Genomic DNA, 6,146 nt, shown 5'->3' on the forward strand with positions numbered 1-6,146 from the left:
GGACTTTGCAACATTTCTGAATAATAAAGGAATCTATTCCTAGGTCTAGACAAAAACACAAAGTATGGCCTCCTCCTCATAGATGGGTGGTTGTTTATCACATAAGTGATATCGTCTTTTCCCCTCTTGTGTGTCATTTTTGCCACTACAACTATAGCATAAATATTCACTACTAGAAAATACCACGTTTCACTCTAAATGAGAATTCTCATTTGAATTCTGTTTTCCACATTAACAAGAAACATTTGAATTCTGTTTTCCACATTAACACCAGTGACCCACCAAAGCCTCTTCTAGCCATTCAAGCAACAGAAATCAACATCATATCTTCAAGTACAATGAAATAAAAAGCTGCCTCGTTTCTCTGTGTTTGACACAAAGGCTGAGGAGTGAAACGCATTCATCAGGTATTGATTGTATCTGAACGAGGCTGCTGTGAGAAGACAAGAGATGGAGAGAGAAAAACAGGTGAGAGTCGGTTGATGTGATGCTAATAATGATGGTAATGGTAGAGAATAGAGCCATGACAGTTACAGTGAGGCATTCACTGAAGCGTTGATGTATTCCAATCCCATAAATGCAGCCATTTCTTAGAACTGCCTCACAGAGATGTGATGGGATTGATGTTCTGAGTGTTTTTTCTTATTTTTTTAATACATGCATTTACAGTAAATTGATCAATGATTGACTGGGCTGCAAACTGCTGAATATAACAGCTCACTCTCAATAATTAAAGAGACAGAGGAGAGAGGACACTGAGAGTACAGAGTGTCACTAAGTGTTTATATTTTAGTATTATAATCAAAAATGTTCTGTTCCAGGAATATATAGAGAAAAAACGTTTTTGTCATATTTAGGAATGTTGATTCATCTCAATTAATCATGATTAATCATGACCACTCTGCAGTGTCCTGCACCTTCTCTATCAAATATATTTCATAATATTAATACATTTGCATAATATTTGCATGTATAACTATTTTTCTTATAAATAGTGTGATAGTGAACCAATGGTCAGTTCATAGTTTTCCAAACACCTATATAATGCATTACTTTACATTTTGCATCAATATAATATTCACTCGGCCTATAACAACGAGCCCTGTTGAGGTTGATCCTCATCTTCTCCACTAGGCTTGGTTTGTTGGACTACCATCAAGACCTCTGTCACATGTTCCACCTCCAATATTTCCTTCCTGATACATGTCACTTTTTGAATTTTTCCTTCAGCTGCATTTTTTCCCTCCCTCACACATCGTACAGATTCTCATCCACGCCTGCCGTATTTCACCGCTGCGACACTTCATTAGCTTCCATCATGTCAGGCAGCGACGAAATGACAGGTAGGAGAAAAATATGACAACGTGTGGAAGTTATTTTCTCCCAGTGTGGAGGCGGGGGCAATTCACACTTACTGTGGCCGACACACTAGTGTTTGACCTACTGTATATTTAACTCTCTGTAAAGGAGCGGAGAGGATGTAATATTCTCTTCATGTGCTTGGTTCAGTTCACACTCACAGCATTGTGTGAACGCTTGGCTTATTATTTTTGTATAAATGACTTGCAGATGTGTCCTGTTTGGGCCTTTATGTTTAAAATTACACACACAGTTAAAGGATCTTAGACATTCACATGTGCCGTGCAGTTCATTTCTTCCTCAGCCTCAGTTAAAGCAGCACTGGTCACCTCAAAACACAAAAATTAGGACNNTGCTGAACCAACCACTTCCTTCTCTTCCTTTTCGAAGTTGCATATTTTTACCTTGAAGAGGGGGGGGGGAGCAGAGCAGAAATGAGCAGAGTGCAAGTCTATTCTCTGCTGTTCCGTGTGAGTTAGTTTAGCCTGTGACTGGAGCTAAGAAAAACATATGAGCTGTATTTCCTTTGGGTTCGTAGATGCCAAGGATTAATCTTTGTTTTGGCCTCCCGCTCTACATTAGGTTCAATTAAACTAATTGGATCGATGACTGTGACCGTGAATGATCGTCCTCCATTCTACTAGGAGCCAACCAACTGGCTCCTTACATTAAGATTAATTCTCTGGTGCAATCATAATCAATAAAAGACTGACTTTAACGATGCGTGGGAACCTTGGACTGAGCCAGTCTTTATGTAGCATCACAAAGAATTTTAATAAAAAAGCTAATACAAGACCAGTTTATGATTAACTCGAGCACAGGTCAGTTGGAGTCGTCTTTGTTACAGGAAATGCAATGAAGCAAAATTATCAGCTCATCCTCGCAAAGACTTTTTCTTCGAAGATCACAGCTATAGTTTTTAGATATTCCTTCAAAAATATATTGAAACTGTAGAAAAGGTTTTTTGACATTTTACTCAATCAGCAGTAGTTAGGTTTCGCAAACAGGATAATTGATTTTGATTTTCAGCCATATGGACACTACACTTCACACGTCTTCAAGAAAATGAAAGATAAGAGAGAATTAAACAACAAAGTATGATGACCCAAAACACTCATTTAAATTTATATTTACATTTTTTAAAATCTTTTCAGAAATCTGTAGTATGACCTGAAGACAACAAGGCTGAACATCTGGAGCAGTTCATGTGGCTAAATGTTTACAAATTCAGGAAAAACTCACCAGGTCAGGGTGTGTCTAGTCAGGATTTCTCCAATCAGATGGGAGAAAATACTGGACTCAGAAATCACACCACTTCGTTTTGTTGGTCCTCCAAACATTGTGGCTCTCTCCTGTTGACACAGTCATGTTAAAGGCGGACATTTTACCAAAGGCACGTGAGCAGAACAGTTGCTTTAAAACTCGAAGACGTGGTCCTCAGTCAACAGTCACTCACAATTCATTTGATGATTATGTCCAGTGGAAGACGGGCGTCTGACCTGAATTTGAAGCTTCCAAAAAAACCCTGCCTGGTTGCAGAGATGGTATTTAGAGCTTGATGTGTTTTGGTGAAAACAAAAACTCTTTCCTGCAGTCTGTGCAAATAACAACATGCAAATTGACTTCTCCATTCTCATATACAGTATATTTTATAGGCAAACTCTCTGGAAATCATACAAAAATATCTTAATGTATTTTTGTACATTGAACAATATTTGGAGAGATGTTTCAAACACGCAGCTTTGTGTCCAACGTTATACCCATTTTTCTTTTCTTCCGTGTCTCTTCAGCTCCTGTCAGCACATAAGGAGATACTTGGTTATGAATAGTGATTTGCATATTTGTGTATGAGCATATGTGTGTGAGTGTGTGTATGAATGGGATTATTAATGTGAGACCTCCAACCATCCTTAGTCTCTTCCCCATCCTGACACTTCCTTTCCCCTGTGGGAGGAGAAAACCTGATTCTGTCAACAGCAGCAGCTGAAGCAGACTTTTCCAGAGGCTCCATCCATGGCCCTGAAGAAATGAAGCAGGGGAGAAGTGAAGACAAAGACAAGGTAAGATAGAATGAAAAACAGATGCAGGGGTTTTGGCAAACAATTAAAAGAAATAGAAAATGAGAGTGAGTGCAGAGAAAGTGAAACCTGTGGGGTTGGAAAACATACAAATCGTTCTCCGTCCTAGTTCTAGCTGAAACTTGTGCACAAAGTTTTAAAAAATTAACAGCAAGTTTCTTTTTGCATAAACTTCAGTGACACTGAAAACATTTTTTTTAAAGGTCAGGGAAGAAGAATGTCCACAGTAAAGATTTAACAGTGGCAGCGGTATGTTTTGGTCCTGAAAAAATGTCCACACTTGATACCTGCACACATTTGGGGTAAATGTGTCATATAGTAAACATACAGAATTGTTGATTCTTGGTACCTTTTGAACTGTGGTTACCTGGACTACAGTACATCTACAGTACTAACTAACTTACTAAGTATTTTCTTGATTTCTTCCAGTTGATTTCTTGTTAACTCCTTCATGTTTTAGTTTAGTACTACCTACAGCACTACTACATGATACAAAAAATAAATAAAAACTAAAGTGAACTCCTTGTCATTGCGACACAGCACACCATAGCACACAACCAAATGTGACCTCTGCTTTTAACCCATCACCAAAGTGAACAGTGGGCAGCTTTAATCTGCCCGGGGAGCAGTGTGTGGGGATGGTGCCATGCCCAGAGCACCTCAGTGGTAACTTGGCAGCTGGTGGACTCAAACCTGAAACCTTCCGGACTCAAGTCAGCTCCCTTAGCAACCACTGCCCCGATGTTCTGATGATTTCAATCTTTGAAATTACATCAGCTTTTTATCAGATTTCCATTACCTTAATAAACATCCATCAAAGTGAACAACAGTTTCAACAACAGAGATAAATTAATAGAATTTGACAACAACCAAAACAAGTATAAAAGCATATGTGACTGGAGACTGCAGTTCAGTTTAGAAACTTGACAGGCTTTTTTTTTTCTGTAAAAACATCTTTTTTTTTACCAAGGTTTGTCTTTTGTGTGGTAGTTCTCATTGCAGTTTAAATGTCACCACCATCAGACAGACAGTCAGTGGTTCTATGCCACATGTGCAGAAGAAGACAGAATGTTTACAGCCATAAATATAAAACGTTTTTGAAACACAAAACAAACTTGTTTTGTGCATGGACTAACTGTGTTTTCTTTCATTACTTTATCTGCTTATCTGCTTCAGTACAATGTTGTGATGCAGGCTCTCAGGCCAGGACCATGGCCTGAGGTGATATTCTGCACCCTGAGAACACTTTCATTTTTGAAGAATAAAATTGTACATATTTGGCCACAGATTGTTTGAGAGGAGTGGAGAAAAAACCCTTTATGTCAGCTTGGAGAAACTACGTGACCTCTTGACCATGTCAGGTGCATCATAGTGAGCCCTGTTTATACCACAACCCAGATGAATATAATGTCCTTTCAGTTGGGTCAGGACTAAATACCAGGATGTCAAGTAGAACTGAAGAAGCCTTTTTAGGATTGAACATGTGAAAAGTGACTGAGAACCTGCTCAGATCTAAAACTGGACAAGTGAAATACAAGTGTCTGTGTGAGCAGCGTGACAAACATAAAGAATACTTACTTTTCTGTTACTCCTGTGACTTCTGTCTGTCACAGAATCTCCACGGAAACCAAACAGTTAATCATTTGTCCCTGCAGCTGCCATTCATTCCCACATTTCTTGGTTATGGAGAAGTCATTCTTTAACTTCTTACATTTGCTTTTGTCACATGTGTTTTTTCCCTTTCTCACTACTGTTCTTACTTCCTGCTTCCTTGTGTGACTTTCCCTCCACACTCACCTCAGAGGTGTGTCTGATTTGGTAACCCCGCCCTTCTTTTCTACCCAATCTCTAAGCAGCTCGTGTCATTTCACCCTATTTAGGCTATTTTAGACTAAATAGGGTGAAATGACACCGAGAGAGATCCGAGTGCAGCTAGAAAACAGCCAATGGTTGGTTAAAATATTAGAGATATACGGGAAATACTTTAAAAGGAAGTATTCCTTTCAGTGGTAAAATTATATTCCTTTATTTTAAGAAACTGTTCTCTCCTTTATTGCTGGTGTTCTACTGCATGTTTTAAAATCACCTGGTGAAGACAGATAGAAATCAGGAGACTAACTGTGTATTGTCAACCCAGGGTGCACATTTGCCTTTGGTTCAACATATAGCAAACAGGACAGCACTAATAACAATTAAAAAACAACAAGTGGTTTGATTAAAATGAGTGGAATCCACTCAAATACAGTGGAGATTATGTTAAAGATAAAAGAAGTTACTTAATAGAATTGAGGATGTTGCAACATGTGGGACAAAAGACTATGAGAAATTCATTTGACCCATTTTTCTGGCTTCGCTTCTGATCAGTGCCTAAAGAGTGATATGACTAATCACATTACTGCAGGTACGTCAGCTCCCTCTCAGTCCAAAAACATTAGTGATGTAGTTGTTTTGACACTCTGGAATTGACTGTTGTTCATCTGTTCTCTGTGAGAAACTGGAGGACTGTTCAAAGTGAAGTGGTAAAAATGTCTGAATAAATTAATTCATTTAAAAATGCTTAAATTAATTGTTAAAATTGGTTTACATAACTCTGACTAATTAACTTGATTAAAACTATTTTTCAAAGGTAATGAGTCTCTTGTATAGTTAATTCTCTGGAATGCGCTGAGACAGCTAAATCACTATTTTATAAAAAAATGCAATTTTCTT

The 6,146-nt window shown here is 38.2% G+C and overlaps 1 long non-coding RNA gene across 2 annotated transcripts in view; it reads right to left on the bottom strand.

Annotated features, from left to right (window-relative positions):
• Positions 1-2,315: 2,315 nt before the first annotated feature.
• LOC112487032 (uncharacterized) overlaps positions 2,316-6,146 on the bottom strand; it is an 8,292-nt gene continuing 4,461 nt past the window's right edge. Inside the window, exons 1-3 of one of the 2 annotated variants that reach the window (XR_003049738.1) lie at positions 5,016-5,434; positions 2,816-3,378; positions 2,316-2,711 (exon numbers count right to left, since the gene is read on the bottom strand). This is a non-coding gene — a long non-coding RNA (uncharacterized LOC112487032). Of the gene's footprint in view, positions 2,712-2,815; positions 3,379-5,015; positions 5,435-6,146 lie in introns of those variants that run through there. The other variant, XR_003049739.1, reaches the window with a different exon arrangement.

This window comes from Cynoglossus semilaevis, chromosome 5 (genome assembly GCF_000523025.1).
Source record: "Cynoglossus semilaevis isolate Cse_v1.0 chromosome 5, Cse_v1.0, whole genome shotgun sequence".
NCBI classification, from domain to species: domain Eukaryota; kingdom Metazoa; phylum Chordata; class Actinopteri; order Pleuronectiformes; family Cynoglossidae; genus Cynoglossus; species Cynoglossus semilaevis.